At 33.9% G+C, this 19,115-nt stretch overlaps 1 pseudogene; it reads right to left on the reverse strand.

Annotated features, from left to right (window-relative positions):
* Positions 1–655: 655 nt before the first annotated feature.
* Positions 656–18,795, reverse strand: LOC127541433 (nucleoside diphosphate kinase B-like; annotated as a pseudogene).
* Between the last annotated feature and the right edge of the window lie 320 nt (positions 18,796–19,115).

A 19,115-nucleotide genomic window follows, 5' to 3' on the forward strand; every position in this document is an offset into this window, starting at 1 on the left:
TACTTTTTTCCAATAGACTTGGCAGATTTCCATTCTTAGTGTTGTCCCTACTGCCCTTCTTGTTACATAAAATGCAGTTTCTGCAATTCAGGAGATGAAAAAAAATTCTATCAATAATACAATTTTCTAATGTTCCTCTGTGTCAATTTTCTAACGTTCCTCTGTGTCATATGATTTATTTTTAAAAGAAAAACATCAAGTTCATATATTAAAATAGTGGTACATTTAAATTGGTTGAAATGATAAATCAATTTACTTTATTCTTTTGTTTAATATTTATAAAGCTCTATTCTCTAAATCCTTGATTGATTTGAGGTTAGATTAGGCTACTAGACTGCACAAGTGGGACAGAGTTTCTGTCCCATAGTAGGAAACTAAATAGGTATTTTTTTTACATATTAAGAACTGTTTTTCTCTATTATGCTATTAGCTATTTTTTCACCCTAAGGCTTTATCAAATAGTGTTAGAGGGTGGTTCCAATACCTTTCAATCCTCTGGCATAAAACACTGTATTTAAGGATGGAGACATACATGCATATACATACATACACACATTCACAATCAATGATGGAGACACATAGAAGCATACCACAGCTACTAAAAGGAATGGGTTCAGTCCACATCCACTTTTAAAATACTTATTCATAGACTCAGTCATGAGCATGTCTTATAGTCAACCAGCTCTTCAGGTTTAAACCAGAGGCTGATCTCCTTCTCAGCACTTTTTATAGAATCACTGCCATGAATGATATTCCTGCCAACCTGAATGCAGAAGTCTTCAAGAATGGTACTTGGTTTGGAATCAGTTAGGTTGGTCTCCCCCACTATCACCCTGCCTTGCTTTACTGCCTTCAAGCTTCCCAGAGAATGACTACAACAGGCCCAGAGTTCATCTACTTCACCAACTCAGGGGAAAATGGATTGTCCTTCAGATCAGTGTAGTGCTGTTTCAGCTGTACCTCTGAAGCCTTAAAGAATTCATGCCCATGAGCTGGAATCCCCACTGCTCAAAACATTTGATGATGTCCCGGAACTGGCCCCACTAGACAACATTGGGCTTGAAGGCAATGAAGGTGTTGGCGTTGGTCTAGAAAAGTTCAGGCAGGAGCACAACCAGGGGCTATGGCTGCTGCAGGAGTGACAGCCGGAGCCCAAGCAGTCTGCATTTCACACTGAAGCCCAGATTTTGCTTTTATTTCCCTTTTATTTAGCTTGAAAATTTTGTCTCGTTTGTTGACTCTGGTACTAGATAAAAATGATTTAATGTAGAAAATATTATATCACATAATGCTTTTTTCAACTTTTCCCAATGTTTTCCCAATTCTTCAGGAACTTTTTTTCCTTTTAACTTTTTTCAAATTTATTTTTTCAGGATGGTTCCAGGCTTTTGTCAGATAAGGGTAGATAATGAGCATTCCAAATATAACACTGAAAAGTGTTTAACATGTCTTTCATGAGATCTTCACAGAATCACAGGGACATTAAAGATAATCTAAGTCCCTGGATTTCACAGAAGAAACTGCGAACTAGAGAGGTGTGCTTAACCAGGATCACAATGTAGGGAGAACAGGATTCAAACACCTTTCTTTGGACTTGGAATCACATGCTCTTTTCTCTATTTGTATACTATGTTTGACCAGATCTATGTCTTAGTACTTAGGTATAAAACATGCTATCTGTGCTTCTTTTGCACATTTCTTTTCTTCACTATTCATAAGTTTTTGCACTGTTGTCAACTTCCAGCTACATTTACTCTGTTCCTTTGGCTTCCATGTCACCACTCTTTCCTGATTTTTCATCTTCCTGATTCTTCATATTCCTTGCTGAATCACCAAGGTTCTGTCTCCTAACTGGAAGTGTCCCCAAGGCTCTATCCTAGATCCTCTTCCTTCTACACATCCTAAGTTTTGGGTGATTTTCTTAGCCTTTCTAGAGGGAAGTAGGCAGTCAGTTTCTCTTTGCAAATGACTCCTTAATCTATAACTCTAGTCCTCCTTCTTATCCTCAACTCCCCAGTCATATCACCCAGAGTCTTCTGAACATTTTCCTGTGAATAACAAATAAGCACCTCAAAAATTAACATGTCCAAAATAGTCATTTTTAAGTTTCACTAAAATCTGTCCCTTCTCTGAATTTTGTCTCACCTGCTGATTATATCACCATCATTGCAGTTTTGATAGTCCCCTTTTCCCTCAACCATTATATCAAATTGTCTGCCACATTTCTTTCAGCCAAACCTCTTTTTTTCATATCTCACATGATTATTCCAGTTATTTATAAACATAGAAGACAACCTGTGCAAAAGCAACAACATGAGAAATAGAATATTGTTTATAGGGAATGGTAAGAAGAACAGTTTAGCTTGAATATAGATTGAACAGAGTAAAAAAAAAGTTAACTTGTGAAAATATTAAATTCTACATGGAGGAGGGTTTTTTGTTTTGTTTTATTTTTCTAAAGACAGTAAGGAATTGTTGTAGGTGTTTTGACTAAGGTTGGGAAATGATCAGGCCTGTATCATGAACATATATCACTTTGGAAGTTATGTGAAAAATGTATTTAATTAGGGAGAGATTTTAGGAAGATTTGCCAAAAGGTAGCTAGTGATAATTCAAGTTACAGTTGATAAACTTCTAATTGCATTTCACCATTACATATGATGTTAGGCAAGTAAAATGAGAGAATGTCCTTCAAAAATATTGAGCCATATTTAATTCTGCTGGAGAACTGTTCTCCAATAACAATAGGTCAAAAAAGTCTAACTATAGGTCTAGAAATCTGGATGATGGGGGGAAAATCTGTTCCAATTACATGATGAAAGACCTTCACATCTAGAAGAGATCACAGCATCATACATATTAGCAATAACAAACAGGCTATTCCTTATATTCAGTGTACTTAGATTTAAATCATAATGTTCTTGCCTAGGAACATAAAAATTCAGCTTGAATTTCCCATGCTTCTGTTAATTATCTCTGCAACCTTAGTTAAGTCATTTATCCTCTCTACACTTCACTTTCTTATCTGTAAAATCAATTGGTTAGGATAGATGGTCTCTAGTGCCCTTTCCAGTGCTAAAAGTCTATGATCATGTATCAGCAATTCAAGCAAGATCCAAGACTTCCTGCACTCCATATATTATTGGCAACCCAAATTTACCCTAATTGCTAAAGTGAAAGCAATTTAAATACTCAGATTTTCTTCTTCATTTTCTCTTTTAACTCCATTCTCCACCTTGTATCTAGCCCTGGAAAATAGATCTTTAGCAGTATGACAAAGTAAATGCATTAGCCAAAGCAACTAATTTGCCCCTGAAGATCAATTTGCTTCTTGGGGAAATCTGACTCATATGATAGTGAGTGAGAGAGAGACATAGATTTTTTTTCCTCTCTATATTTCATCGTTATAGTCATTCAAATTTAATATCCAAACAATTGACTTTTCAATATTTAAATTCTCCATATTGAATGACAGGCCCGCCCACTCACTTGTCACATTTTAGCTTTTTCTAAAGACTTTCATTATTTATCTGCATTGATTAGATGACCTTTGCCATCTATTTGTTATCCTTGAAAAGATTTAAGTCTTTTATACTATTATCGGGCTGCATTCTTACCCAAATTAATTAGCATTATTGCTCTCCTGTCATATATTTATGAATAGCACTGTCTTTACTTTTGTACTTTCTCATTTCAGGACTGTTCTTGATATCAGATACAAACATTAATCTTGATTGTGTGAATATATAAAAATCTATTCATTTTGTGGGACAGAATGTTACTACATTTTTATCAAAGACACAACTGCCTTGAAAATACCCAGAATATTATTTTTTACTCAGTTGTATTAGGTAAAAGTAGTTTGGATGGAAAAAACTTAAAATTAAATTTTTTTAAATTAAAATTTAATATAAGCTTTGTGATTTGTTTTTCAGTTGTTTCAATTATGCCCAATTCTTCATGATCCCATTTGATTGGTGTTCTTGTGGTCAAGATATTGGAGTGTTTGCACTTTCTTTTTGCAACTCATTTTACAGACAAGGAAAACTGGAACAAACAAATAGGGTAACATGTTAACAAACAAACAAACAAAAAGAGTAAAATGATTTGCTTAGGGTTACATAGCTGATAAGTTTCTGAGGCCAGATTTGAAATCGGGTCTTCCTGATTACATCTATTATCTCACCTAGCTGCCCTTTAAAGAAGCCTCCATGAAATAAATTTTTCCCTACCATTCCCTTTCCTTGCAATTAGATTAAACCCAATAAGCAATCATTAAGTATCTATCTGCTGTTTGCAAAAGGTTGAAGTAGATCCTGGGCATACAAATACAAAAATTGGCAAAAGAAAACAAACAAAAAAAGACATCAAAGTTAAAAACACAGAAAAATATAAATACAAGATAATTTGAGAAGACCAAGAACACAAACCACTCTGATGAATTAGCAAAAGTAAGCAGGCTACTCATGAGCTAAGCCCTAAAAAGAAAGCAGAATAATGCATTTCCCCTTTAATTTTCCTCAATATACTCCAATCTCAGTCCATCAACATATATTTATTAAGTGCTTACTGCATGCAAGGTTTTGCAATTCTATCTTCCCTTTGTATCACAAAACTAAATTTGGTGAAATTTCTATATACTTGCTAAAAAAAAATGATAAATTTCATTTTGTGCTCTGTCTTCTTGCATAGATAGGACTAGTCCCTTTACTGTCAGCTTTAAATTTCTTGCTTTCATCCTGGCATAAAGGAATTTCCTTATTGCAAACTCATCATAAATTTTGTAAGAAACAACTTTCATCCTTCATAATATCAATCCTTCATGTTTATTCATCAAATCAATAATTACTGAAGATCATCACTCTGTTCAACATAGTGTAGAGTTGACACAAGATAAAAAAATACCCAAAACATGCTTTACTAGAATTCACATCTTTTAAACCTGATGTCCTTTTAGTCAAGTCTTAACAATCTGAATGACAAAATTTTAGAGTTGGACGTTATCTTAGCTGCCACCAATATAACTTATAAAGCAATTCTCACTCCTATACCTGGTAGGTGATCACCCAGAATCACTTTGAATATCTCCAAGTTGGCAAACCTGTTATGATCCTCAATTTCCCCATTTATCTGATGAATGGGACTAAATTATTTGTTTCATCTATGAACTATAAGAATATTTAGTACTATTTGTGAAAGGGGTAGTCCCAAGTAACTCATTTTTTTTTCCTAGATGAGATCTCAGATTTCTTCTATGATTAGCATTTGTAGTGAAAAACTTTATCAATGTCTTGACATTATTGTAAATTTTAGTCTTTAGGGAGTTGCCTCAGCAACTGTGACATTCCAACTTGACCAAATCATGTAATCTGTATGTGAAAGAAGCAAGATTTAGACTAAGATCTTCCTAACTCTGTTTCTGTTTCTGATTCTGTCTCTCTTGTTCTTCCATGTTCTTTCTCTGTGTACCCATACACTGCATATTTATTCTACAAATGCTAGTCCCTAGAACTACAATGAGGCTTGGTGCATCTTGGTACATATGAAACCCTTAATACATAACACTTTAATTTGAAAAATACTTTCTAATCAAGACAGTTAGGTAGAGAAGCATATAGAGTGCTGGTTCCAGAGTCAAGAAGATGTGACTTCAAATATAATCTCAGAAACTTCCCAGCTGTGTGAACCTGGGCAAGTCACTTCCTAACTTTGCATCAATTTACACTGAATAACTTAAAAAAGAAAAAAACCTCACAGGATCAAAAATTTTAAAATTTGTTAAGGGCTTACTTAGCACAGTACCTGGAACATAGTAAACACTATATAAAAACATGTTTTTTTCCTCCTACTCTCTATCAATCAATCTTACTTTCAGCAAGGTAGGACATTATTACCCATGTTTTATAAATGAATTTAATTATTACTATGAAGCATGAATTATAGAGAATTGAAGATAGGATTTTAGACTCAAGCCAGCAAAACTAGAGTCCATAATGAGTGTCACAAACTTAAGTGGAAGATCTTTACCAAGCTGATATTGAATCACATGTCTTCCATATTCCTCCTAGAATAAATTTCCCATGGATAGTTCTGTGGATCAATATTTGAAGGATTAAACTTATACTTATTCTGATTATTTTAAAGTCAATTTCATTTAAGGAGAAATTTAGCCTTTTTTTGCAATTTTATGTTGCAAAAAGAGAGATAAAAGAAGTATAACAAAAAATGTTTTTGTACTGGGGGGTTAATTTACTTTAATTTTCCATCCTGAGGGGGAAGAGAAGTGATGTAGGATTACTTCTATCAGCAAAATAGTTGATTATATCACCTCATTGATGAAATATGTCTATGTCTATGTATGTATTTGTATAAATATGTATTTGTATATATGTAGCACTGACTACTTTGGTCCATCCTGTCTGTAAAGCCAGATATGTTCCATTTAATTTCTCCCTTAGGATTCTTCTGTATTCCTAAAGAGAATTGGAGGTATTGAGGGTTTCTGCATATAACTCTAGTTCCCCAAAACAGTATATAGCTCCAAATAGGAGGAATCACCTGTTCCCCAGTTCTGTTTAGGGTCCAATTAATCTTTACAAAAAGAATATTTACTTCAACAGATTTAAATGCAAATTTACCATCACCACTTCCCCCTATCCCCCACAAAAAATACCTACTCAGTCTCTGGAGAAGGAAAGAAGAGTATGTTCATATCTTACCTGAGTTCTATTAAAAAACATTTTTGATTTCCAAGTTCAAATTCTTGTTGGACTCAAGTCCCAGGTCCCCCATCTGCTCTGGGATTCCCAAACTAGCTGGTTTACTGAAACATCCCTTAGTAATACTGACTCCAAAGATACCATGAATCAAAATCCTGGGTCTAATTGGAATCACTACTGGCACTGAGAAGGAAAATTAAACATAACAGAAGCAAAAACCTTCTGACCTAATTTTCACAATCAGTGTAAAAATAGAGAAAGAATGAGATCCATCTCCTCTCATCAGTTCAATTCATGAATAAATTGTGATTTTAATCCTCTAGATAACAGTAAGAAAAAGCAAGAGCAGAAATACTGTCCCTATTTACCAATTTTAAAGATGTAGGCTGTTCTTCTTTCATAGCCAATCAAAGGAAGCCCACCACTTTATGTGGTAGATGGAAAAAATGTACCTCCATTTTAGATCCAAACATACATAGGTAATATCCCCTTGGGTGCTTCAGTATTGGACAGTCTGATTATGCTGGAATGGCGGGCTTCATAATATACAAGCAAACATATATATATATACACACACATACATACAACAGATAGATGGGTGGATATACATATGTGTTGTGGCTTCCATTTGAACTTGATAGTACATATCTCATTATTCTAAATTGATTTTTTTAAATCAATTTCCAAAAGTCAAATCAAATTGTTCTGCCACTCAGAGCCCAGGAGAACTATCTGAAGTTTTATGATAACAGGAGCTAAGATCCAAAAAATACCTCAAGTAAGTCAAAGACTCCCAAAGTATACTATGGAGATCATTACTTTCAGCTACAGGTTTCTCTGTATTCCTTTCTCATTTTAAAATGGATAATGGACTCAAGTCACTTAATCTCAATACACACACACATGCACACACAAACACACACACACACACACACACACACACACACACCAAGAAACTATTCTTAAGACTTGATTTGCTCTGGAGACTAAAGATTCTGTCAGTTAATATGATTTCTTAATTACCTGAGGAGAAAATCATCATAGGGATCTCCAAGTACTCACTAATGTTTGGCTGGTAGACCACAATAGGCAACTCAGACAGGAGAGCTTCTCTTAGCAGAATCAACTTTGAGTATTTCTTTGTTGAATATCCTTTTACTATGGCAAAATTTCTTTAAAAAAAAACCTGTTGAATAACCAATGAATGTCTAATTTCTTTCCAATATTAAACATGAAGTATTAGGGAATGAGGAAAAAAATAAAGGAATGAGATCAGTCCAGCACCTCTTCATTATATACTGATATAATTTTAAAATTCCAAGATCAAATCAATTGCAGGACTAGAACCCAGGTTCCTCGAACTCAAATCTAGTTCTGTCTAGTAAATAATATTGTTATAGTTTGAATGAATTAGCATATTTGTAATCTTAAATATTTTACATGGCAAAAAAAAACCACATACATGAAATAAATTCATTCAAGTATTCTGACATCTCACTAAATTATGTTTATGTTTACATTTGATGACACTCTAGTTGTCTGAAAACTCTAATGTCTTCTCCAAATAACCTGACCAATTAGTAATGAGGTCAGAACTGTTATTTCATTTGTATTACAAAGTTTGGGTGAAAATCTTCCTCTACAATGCAGAACAACAGCTTTACAATTTATAGATTTGGAGAACTGCCTGGGTCACCAGGAAGCCCAGAGGATGGAATTGACCCCACTAAGTATGACACCATTCAAAATTTTAATTACATTGTAGCTTCTTGTATTTAGTAATAATCTTTGAAGGGAAAAATTATTTCACTAAAATCTAGATTTAAGTATACCAGGTTTTTTTTTTTTTTTTTGGTGGCTACCATTCCTATGATGTTCTCTAAACAGTTTCTAACTTAGTACAATATTATAGAAGGTCTATGAGTTCAACTAGGGTACTTGTGGTTGGCCTCAGTTGGGGAATTCAAGGGTGATGAAATGTCATTTACATAATAAAAGTTACTCTCATATTCAGTTTTAGCTATTTGAATCAATAATTTAGAAAGAATTAATAATATATTTATAACACATGCTAGTAGTAGTATAAAATTATTTATAAATGCTTAATAAATGTTTTATAATGCTTTTGCCATCCATGTTATAAATGATAAATAGGTGACTATAGATATCTTGTTAAAAATTAATGCATAGTGGTTATGGTTATTCTATAATGGTTTGGAAAAAGTTATTAAAAGAGTGAATTAAGATAGTATGTACACTCTGTAAACCAATTATGACAAAATACGTAAATCTTGAAGTCGTTTGTAGAGACTGTTGGATTATTATAGTTAATGGTATTTATTCAGTGCCAGCAGTTTACTGCACATAGTATAGAACACAGAAACAGTCCCTGACCATTAGTTTTATTAGCTAAATTATCGATCCTCCTTGGTTTGTACATTCCAACATTTTACCACATAATCTCAGTACCTAATATTGGTTTTAATTCATTTTAATATATGTACAAACACACTCCTCTTCCATAGAATAATTTTGAGATAGAAATAGGGAGTCACTCATTTAACTAATGGACTCACCATAACAATGTAACTTTTTCATACTAAAGATCGGTGCTTAATAATTTATAAAACAGTTATTGTTGAATGTAGTCAATAAATCAAGTATTTCTAAATGTGTTAATGCTATCTGCCATTAGCCATGAGCACACATATTTTGTGCAATGGTCTAACAAAAATCAAGAAGCATCTGCTTGATGGCAAATAGTTTACTGAATGGCAGTTCTTTAGTAAGTGTCAGGTTATTTGTGATATATTTATTTATAAAATTTGAATTGTATTCAGGAGTTACTGCAATGCCTTCAATATAATAGGTACTCAATAAATACTTGCTTTGATTTTTAGTTGAACACTCCTGAACCCATCTGCATCCCGTGGTTCAATTTTTTTTTTTTTAGTAAAAAGAACTGGCAAATCAAATCAAAATGTTGAAGAGTGAATATGGACTTATGACAATTAACCTAGGAAAAAGCTTATAGATACAAGATTCCATTAATTTATATTCTATTTAATGAATTACATCTATTTTGAGGAGAAAGGTAAGGTGGATTACATATGCACATGGTGGGCTCAAGTCATTGAAATTAATCACACTGATAACAATACTTGAATTAGAGTCCAAATTCTGGTGAGAGATCTAATAATAACAGCAGTTAATATTTATATAATACTTTTAAGGTTTGCAAAGCATTTCAAAATCTACATACTAGAAATGGAAACAAGACAGCAGAATGAAGGCAAGGATTCCCCTAAGCTTTCCCTCAAAACCCTTCAAACATTTTCAAATAATGACTCAAATTCTAGAGTGGCAGAACTCATAAAAATATGGAGTGAAACAATTTCTAGTTCAAGACAATTAGAAGGTCAACAGCAAAGGTCCGATGTACCAGGATTAGAGTGGAATTCAATCCAACACAAGCCAGAGTAGTCTGTAATCAGTAAACAAGATTTGTACCTGAGAGCATCAAATCAGTGATAGCAGTGAAGGTTTCCAGACCTCTCAGCCAACTTATGCCAAAGACAATTTTAAAAGTCAGTAGAAAAGATCTATCTGGTTGAGAAAGGAAGACAATCCAACACATTCCAGGATAGACTGTGCCAGCAAAGCCCAGCCCAGAAAAACAGGAACCCATCCTTGGAAGCCATTGCATTACCAGCAACTATGGTGGCTTCTGGAACTCTCAGAGAAGGAAATCAGAACTTCCTGATCTGAATCAGGAGGAAATTACAGGATCTCTTTGCTAGCATTGAGGCAGAACTTTGTTGCTTTTTCTTTACTCAGAAACTCCTACTCCTGGGTGGTAGTCCAAAAAGAAGGAAGAAGATTAGCACATCAGAGCTTGCAACTCTTAACAAAGAGTTAAAAATAAACTAAAAGGATGGAAAAATGACCAAAAAAATCTGACCATAGAAAATCACTATGGTAACAAAGGAGATAAAAACACATATTTGAAAGATAATTTCAATTATTAATTAAAAATTAAATTAAATCCTACATCTAAAGCCTCCAATAAAAATATGAATAGATCTCTGGTCATGGAAGCATTGAAAAACATTTGGAAAAAAGAAAAGTAGAAGAAAAATTAGGAAGAGAAATAAGAGTGATGCAAGAAAATAACAATAATAATAAGAGTCAACAGCCTGGTAAAAAAGAGACAAAATGTACTGAAAAAAGTAACACCTTAAAAATCAGACTAAATCAAATGGCAAAAGAGATACAAAAAACCAATGAAGAGAAAAATGCATTAAAAAAGCAGAATTGGCCAAAGGGGGAAAAAAAAACTACTTAAAAATAGAATTGGGCAAATGGAAGCTTAAGACTTAATGAGAAATCAAGAAACAAAAACAAACAAAAAGAATGGAAAACTAGAGAAAATGTGAAATATCTCCAATAATTTGGAAAACAGTATAGGAGAGATAATTTTAAAATTATTGGAATACTTGAAAGCCATGAACAAAAAAAAAATAACTTAAAGAATCATCTTTCACGAACTTTTCAAGTAAAACTTCCCTTATATTCTAGAACAGAGGGTACAATCGAAATGGAAAGAATCTATCATTCATCTCCTGAAAGAAATGCCAAAATGAACACTCACAGGAAGATTATAACCAAATCCCAGCGCTCCCAGATCAAATAGAAAATATTGCAAATGATCAGAAAGAAATTATTCAAATATAGTGGAGTCACAATCAGAGTATCACAAGATTTAGAAGCTTCTACATTGAAGAATGGGAGGGCTTACAAAAGGATATTTCATAGGGAAAAATAAGCTAGGATTATAGTCTTCCTCCCCACCAAAATTTTTTTTCAGAGGTAAAAAATAAATCTTCAATGAAATTGAGGACTTTTAAGCATTCTTGATAAAAAAAAAAAACTACTTAATAGAAAATTAGAAGACTAAAGAGAAATACAAAAAGTAGATGTGAAAGAGAAATCATGAAGGACTTAGTAAAGTTAAATTACATTCATACATGGGGAGATGATACTTGCAACTCAGAACTTTCTCATCATTAGGCAGTTAGAAGTAATATATATAGACAGAGGTCATAGGTGTGAATTGAATATGAAGGGATGATATATTTTTGAATAAAATTAAAGGGTGAGAGGAATATACTAGGAAAAGGGGAAATGGAGAGAGAATTATTTCACATAAAAGAGATAAGAAAAATATTTTACAGTTGAAAGGAAGAGGAAGGGTATAAGAAGGATTGAGTGACCCTTACTCTCATCAGAATGGGCTCAAAGAGGAAATAATGTATAAACTCAATTGGATATAGAAATCTATAACCTACAGGAAATTAGGAGGAAAAAGGGATTAGAGAAGATGGGGGGGTAGGGTAATTTTATTAAGAGGAGAACACAGATTGATGGGGAGGTAAGCAGAAGCAAAACACTTTTGAGGAGAGATGGTGAAAAAAGAGAGATAGTAGAATAAAAGATTAGAGGGAACAGAATGAAGGGGATTGCAATTAGCAAAAGTAACTGTGAAAAGAATTTTGAAGCAAATTTCTCTGATAAAAGCTTCATTTTTCAAACATATAAAAAGTTGAATCAAATTGATATTTAAAAAAGAGCTATTCCCCAATTGATAAATGATCAAAAATTATGAATGTTTTTTTAGTTGAAGTAATCAAAATTATCTATAGCAATATGAAAAAATGTTCAAACTCACTATCAATTGAAGACAAATTATAACAATTCTGACGTACTATCTCATACCTATTATATTGGCTAGTAGAACAGAAAAGGAAATTGGTAAAGAAGATGGGATAAAAATGAAATATTAATGCATTGTTGATCGAGTTGTGAACTGATACAACCATTCTGTAGAGCAATTTGGAATAATGCCCAAAGAGCTATAAAACCCTGAATACCCTTTGATCTAGCAACACCATTATTAGGTCTGTATCTCAAAATAAATAAAAAAAACAGAAAATGAAAAGAGAAAAGTTACATGTACATAAACATATATAGCAGCTCTTTTCTGGCAGCAAAGAATTGAAAATTGAAGGGATTTACATAGGGAATAATTGCTGAACAAATTGTGTTGTGTGAGGATGATGGAATACTCTTGTGCTATATAAGAAAAGATGAGCAGGATGGTCTCAGAAAAACCTGGAAAGGCTTCCATGAGCTCATTTAAAGTAAAATGTACTGGGTACAAAGTATTGTCGAATAGTTAGCTGTGAACAACTTTGATGTTCTTAGCAATGCAATGATCCAAGACAACTCTGAAGGATTTTTGTGAAAAATGCTATCCATACCCAGAGAAAGAACCCAGAGAAAGTTTCTGAATACAAATTGAAATAAACTTTTTTTGTTTTATCTTTTGAGAGGTTGTTTTTGTTTTGTTTTGTTTTACAGTATATCTTATAGAAATGTTTTGCATGAAAAAATTTTTGTGAGATCAAATTAGATATTATTCATAAAGTTTTTTAATATAATGCCTGGGACATGGTAAGCATTATATAATGTTATTCTTATTATTGTTTCATAAAATAATTGATGACATAATTATATTTAAACATTACAGTTCCATAGATCTAATAAGTTTCTGTAGTAAAATTTCAACCTAGGTCATTTTGATCAAACTTCTACTCATCATGCCAAACTTTATATAGATCTATGCTATTATTAATTATTTAATCATTAAGCATTTGTTAAAGCTCTTTATCAGGTACTTTACTCTGGTTCTGATCATTTCATTCTTATAAGTTCACATATCTTCCCAGATTTCTGTGAAACTATCTCTTTTGTTACTTTCATTACATTCATTCACCATCATTTGTTCCTCTAGTTTGCAGTTCTTTGCCATCACAAAAATTGCTGCTATGTGTATTTGTGTGTGTGTGTGTTATCATACAGGTCCTTTTCCTTTTCTTTTGATCTCTTTATTGTCTATTGCTAATAATAGTCATGATATCATTACTATCTCTTGATTCTCATGTCCTTAATTCTGTTACACTCATATTGTACCTTGTTAAATGCTGACATATTGTTAGATATCTTCATAGATATACAGCTAGGTGGTATAATACATACAGTGCTGTGCCTAGTCAGAAAGACTCATCTTTCTGAATTCAAGTATGGCTATATGTTACTTTACCTTGTTTGCCTCAATTCCCTCATCTGTCAGATGAGTTGGAGAAGGAAATGGCAAACTACTTTATTACAAATGGGGTCAGGAAGAATTAAACATGACTAAAACAGTTGAACAATTTATCTTTTTTTCTTCTACTAGATTGTAAGCTTCTTGATGGTAGGTCTCTGTTTTCTTTCCATTTTCTAGGTTCTTACATATTGTTTCTTGTTGATTTATTACTTCTGCAAAGTATCAATTGCTACAATGAAATTGGAGTCAAAAGACCTAGCTTTGAGACCTAGCTCCAATATTTTGTGTTAATTATGTGATTTTGGACAAGTTACTTTACCATGTTGAGGATCCATTTTCTCATTTGTACAAATCAACTTTTGCAGAAAATTGCTGCTTTCTACTACTTAGAATATGCATGACATTTGAGTAAAACGTTTATCCACAAGTTAGCCAAATCTATCAATATGGCCTTCTATTTTATCCTATATATGATTTTACCCTGTGTCTCTATGTGTTGGAGTTCTTGTTCTTCTTTTAAAATAATATATAATGGTTTTCTCTGGGTGAGGGTTTCTCGGGGAGGTTTTCTGGAGGCAGTCTTAGTTGCAGTTGAAAGTAATAATCACCTCAAAATGCAGCCAGGTGATAAAAAGCAAATGTTTATTTTCTCCTTCCAAAATAGCCGGGTTAGTTTTTCTTAGAGGCCTCTCTCTCTCCTGGGTTCTAAGAGCTCTTGCAGCTTGTCCTTTGCCTCTGCTTTTTTCTGCCTCCAACCAGCCAAGTGGAAAATGGATGAATCTCTCTTGCCTCAGAGAGAGGGCTTCTGGCTCTCAATCTCCCAGAGTGCTCTGTGTCTGTCCCAGCGTGTTCCTCTCCAATCTAATTCAGCTGAACTCTTGCAGCTTTGTCCTTTGCTTCTGCCTCTGCTTTCTTCCAATCCAGCTCCAATCCAGCTGAACTCCCTTGACTGGGCTTATATATGACTCTTCTGAGAGAATGGGATTATGGGTTTTCTCCCAGAGTGCTCTCTTGCCCTAAGAGCTTCAAGGGAGGTGTGAATTCGGATATCTCATACTAAACTCTGAAATCTCCCAAATGTGTGAACTCCAATGAGTAAAGGTGTGGACACAAGCATTGTATCAATTAGTTCTACTTAGTACCTTGTTTCATGTTCTGGCCCAAAACATCTCCTTGTAAGATCAGATCAGTGATACTGAACTATGCTAAATTAGGTAATTATTGTCTCTATCATCTCTAATGACTTAACAATTTGTGAAGATTCCACCATCTATGACTTTGCAGAGTCTGTGTCATATGCTTGGAACATGCATCTTTCCTACTTCTTTCTCTTGAACACTTGATTTTTTTCCAAAGTTCATCTCAAAAGCCAACCTTTCAAAGGCCTTGGCTGATACCTCTGCTGTATTTAAGTATCTCCCTATTGCACTACATATTTATTGCCCAATCCAATTCTTTCATTTTTCTGATGAAATAAAACTGAATCAATGAGAAACTAAGTGACTGGCTAATGGATACACCACTCTAAATTTATGAGGCAAGATTCAAATTCAATGCTGGACACTATAGCCCAGTATTTTCTCCACTATGCTGTCTCACCTGGCTGTCTCATATTTGGGCTTTCATTTCTTTACTTACAAATCAAATCCAAAATCTAGCCATGCTGAAAGGAGTGTTATATCAATTATTGATCCATTCCCTAAACATTTATTAAGTGCCTAATGTGTAGTAGATACTGAGGATTCAGAATCTTTAGGGATTCCCCTAAAGAAGCCTACATATTATTGGGAAACCAAGCCATATACTAATAAGTATATGTAAAATATGTAGTCTCTATCTTTAATTCTATGATCTAATGCATATAGGAGGGATCAGTAGTATTTAGTGAGAGGCTGATTAGGTTGTGATGCTGAGTACCATTTCTTAAATGTCAGAAGGGAAACATTTCAATATCAAGTTTCCAGAATAGATAGATGCCTTTATGTAGTTAGACAACTTTGTGAAAGAGCCAGCATTCACAGGGACTCATGCTCCTCCCTCCAAGATTATTGTCCTCCCCCTTCAACCTAGCTAGCAAATACTGTCAAGCTACATTAGCACCAAAAGGAGCTACGGATTTCAGTGACCTTTACTAATCCACTACAGTTATGTTTGTACTTTTCTTGCAATAAATGTAACATTACAATTATTGATGTCAGCACTTTCTACAGAAACAGTAGTGAACTCATTAAGAACACTGCCAGGTGTTGCCAACCCCAGGTGTGAACCTAGTGGTTAGTGAAATGTAAATAACTCTTTGTGGAAAATTTGCAGGCGAACAAATTAGCAGACTTCTAGGAAGCTAAACTAGTATCCTGTGATTTGGTTCATTACACTACTAGCTGATTTTGTGCAGGTCAAATCAAAGACACAGATGCCCCTCCTTCTCTAACATGAATCATATTAATATCTATTTGACCCCTCGGTATTTTCCACAAACTTCAGTAGACACTGGCACAAAGATATTGAGGTGTTTATCTTTAAAATGTATGACTGTAATTTACATTTTCATATTTTCCCCCAAAGGCCACCTGCCATATCAATGCTGGCATGTTTTGCCCAGTAACTGACATTTTCTTGAAAGCATCTGTAAATCTGTTAATATTTGCCAATAAAGGAAACAGTTTCTTTTGATTCAGAAGTAATAATGATTATCTTCAGACCCTAGTAAATCATCCCCTCAGTGATTGGTAACTATTAGTAGTCTTTCACTAATTTTACCTTTCTCCTCCACCATTTTTCCCTTTGTACTCTCTGAGGCAAATGTCAACTTCATTAACTTACAGAAGAAAGTGTTTTAGGACCTTAATGCCCAGATGAACAAAGCTACAATGCTACCATGACTGCTCCTCTTTGGATTATATAAACTTCATATTCATCTAGACACATGATGTATTTCTGTGCTCCTGTGAATTTCTTGTTGTCATGAAAACACTAACAACAAAGAAAATGCCTTTATAGACCTTGACAAGCACATTGGATATATAGCACTAGAAAGGAACATTTGATTAAACTGGTTCACATTTAGCAGATTTTACAAAAATAGGTTTTTCAAAGGTTGCATGTTTTCTTTTTGACTAGCCCGTGTGTTTGCCAATATAAGCAATAAGTATTGTGACTCATTTGATATTATTGCTATTATTGGGAACTGTGATGTTCCAGATTGAATCTTGTATCATCCTCTTTTTCAGGAACACTCTTTGTTTTGGTGTATATATTCATGGAAAGGTATTGTATATACCATATGGTTTACTGACTCTGTAACCTTCAGCAAGTTATTTAACTTATCTGGAACTCTGTTTCATTATCTTTAAAGTGAAGGAGAATTATTTCCATTACACTGTGATTGGAAAGTGGGTGAGAGCTAAATGTGGTGGAAAATGTCTATTGTTTCTGCCATATTATGAACTGGCATAGGATAAGCCAAACAGATGTCCATACTAAATTGAATGCCAGTATGGTTCACCCTCAAGATCAGGTGCAGTAGACTTCAGAATATACAAGTAAGAATGAATTTGTCTTATAAATGGAGTGAGTCAAAAATGTTAGACTGATCATCAATGGCATTAGGGACATGAAGGTAGTGACCTTGTTTTGAAAGAGGAAAAAAAAAAGATGATCAGTAGAAAAATGGAAGTGAAGGAAGTCAACCAATCCAGGAAGAAGGGAGAAAGGGATCCAAGTCTCAGGTATTAATTTCAACAATAAGAGTTTCCATCCCCTAACAGAATTGTCTAGAATGATTACTCAAAGATCCTGGGGCTTTATAAAACACTTTAACATGGGATCTCTGGTCACTATTACCCCACCATCATATGGTATATGAGTTTCAAACTAGAACTTGAATTTAGGTTACTAAAGAATGCTACTAGAGAAGAAGAAATGTCCAGATCATACTAAGTAATGGCATATGGAAATAGCAAAACTAAACTTACCTTTAGAGTTCCAAGGATATGAGACTAGAGGAAGTGCCATTGTCAGAAGTAACAAATTAGGAGGAAAACTTGTGAGCTTGTGTTTAATTTGTTGAATTTGGGATAATAATAAAGTATTCAGATGATGATGAGCCTGTTAATAAATAATGTGAATGATAAATCACATTTCAAAAGTACTATATATTCTATTTAAATTCTACATTCTATATTTACAATATAAATATAGAAAATCAATAGTATTATTATCAGCCTTTCTTATTCCATACCATTCAGCTTGATCTGGATGTCCCTAGTAATTATGTTGAAGAGACAAATGGTTGGTACTTGTCTTAGTATCATTTATTCCTATGTGGAAGTCTTCCAACATGGGGAACTAGAAAGCATTGATGATGGCCTAGGCAACGAGACAAGACCAACCTACATTCCATTCACTGACTCTAGATGTTTAATTTGTGAAGCTGCAAAAAAAAAAATCAAATTGCAGTGAACCAAACCAAAATAGTCTTTTATGTCAAACATTTGGTTTGTGTTTTTGATGAGAAAATTGTACAGCAGACATGAAACATTGGTCTTTCATGGTGGCTGATGAGGTAGGCATGCTTTACATGTACAAAAAGTCAAGTACAAAAGACTGACCAAAAATTTCTATCTAGAAGATTCATCTTTAATGGTCTTGATGAAGATAGAAAATATTGCAGAAGATTACTTCAGAAAAGAAAAAAAGTTACAAATACTGCTATAGTGCCATCCTAATTCAGTGATTCTTAATTGGCAGCCCACCAAAGATGCTGCAACCATCACCAGAATCAGTGTGTCCCATTTTACCAATAAGCCAACTACACCTATCATTGCTTATGGCATTAGACAAAAAGATTGGTACCAAAAGACCCCTATTGATCTTTGACCGTGGAGGTGGCACTTTCAATATCTCCATTCTTACAGTGAATCTGGCATCTTTGAAGTCAAATCCACAATTGGGGAAACCCATTTGGGTGGGGAGAACTTTGACAACTGTATGTCAACTATTTCACTGTTCAAATGAAAATACCAAAAAGGTCATCAATGAGAACAAGAGGACTGAAAGCTAACTGTAAAGCATTTCTGAATGTGCAAAACACATCCTCTCTATACCTTTTTCACAACCCTCTTATTACTAATCTGTATTAGAATTTGAGGAAGGGGTAGGGAGGAAGCGTGCAAGTAGGTATTCCTGATTGGTTCCCAAATGGTGTAGTAGCCTCATCCAGAGGTATT

This window comes from Antechinus flavipes, chromosome 6 (genome assembly GCF_016432865.1).
Source record: "Antechinus flavipes isolate AdamAnt ecotype Samford, QLD, Australia chromosome 6, AdamAnt_v2, whole genome shotgun sequence".
In the NCBI taxonomy this organism is placed as follows: domain Eukaryota; kingdom Metazoa; phylum Chordata; class Mammalia; order Dasyuromorphia; family Dasyuridae; genus Antechinus; species Antechinus flavipes.